We start from the raw sequence: 1023 nt of genomic DNA, 5'->3' as shown, positions 1-1023 counted from the left end.
ATGCAGCGGATGCAGAGTGAGAAGAGCATCCTGGATGAACCAGATTCGCCTCTCGAGGTTAGAATGGTTTAATTCAATTTTAACGTGTTTATAAATAATTTGCAAATGTGACACATTCCTGTCAACTCTCTATGTTTACGTAAAGCACCTGGGAACAGGCTTTCTCGGGCACCTGTTGCATTATTGAGACATGGTTCTATAATGCAGTTTAAGCTGGATATATCTGACACCGTTTTCTGCTTACTTCACGTTTTTCCTATCGACAAATTGTAGAGGTCTTTTTCAAATTTCCTTCTTCGGAAATCAATGTATTGCCTTAGGAATGATGGCGACAGGAGTGATTGTAATATTTTTTTTTATTTTTGTATTTTTTGTGGTGCTACTGGGTATACTGATAATGTAATAGAACAGGGACATTTTGTTTCACAAAAATCCACTGTTTCTCATTCACATTCAATCGCTATATGGCAGCTTTTGTAGTCTGCGAGTTTTCCCCTCTCATTCAGTGCTTTCACTTCAGAACCGTGGACAGCGAACCTAGTACAGGATAAATTTAGCCACATGTTTAACTGGTCTCTCAAGTGCTTTTCACATAGTTTTAAATAGTACTCGTTTCTTTTAATTTTCACGTTATCGGTGACTTATTTTCTTGAGCCTTTGTTCTGCTAGCTCTGTGCCACTTTCCTTTTTCCTTAGCCTTTTATTTTCACCCGCATCCTGCGTTCACCTCCAGGGTCTGATCAACGCATTGTTCATTGTTACGTATATTAAAACTCTAAATCAGACATTATATTGCCATGGATTTTAACGTCGACGAAATGTGGTATATATCTGCCTGCAATTTGTATGAAAAAAATATTATATCAAAGTAAATGTGTTGTGACTGAATTTCCACTTTTAATATGTAGTTCACTCAGTGTAGAATTTAAGTTGGTATTCTGCAGTTTTATGATGTGGACTCTTAGGGCCGCTGTTGACCAGAGTGTCGTTGACTGAGTGCATGTTTGCAGCAGAACCTCCCAT

The sequence above is a fragment of the Stegastes partitus genome, unplaced genomic scaffold (assembly GCF_000690725.1).
Source record: "Stegastes partitus isolate 25-593 unplaced genomic scaffold, Stegastes_partitus-1.0.2 Scaffold2677, whole genome shotgun sequence".
Taxonomy (NCBI): domain Eukaryota; kingdom Metazoa; phylum Chordata; class Actinopteri; family Pomacentridae; genus Stegastes; species Stegastes partitus.
This window is presented reverse-complemented; position numbering follows the sequence as displayed.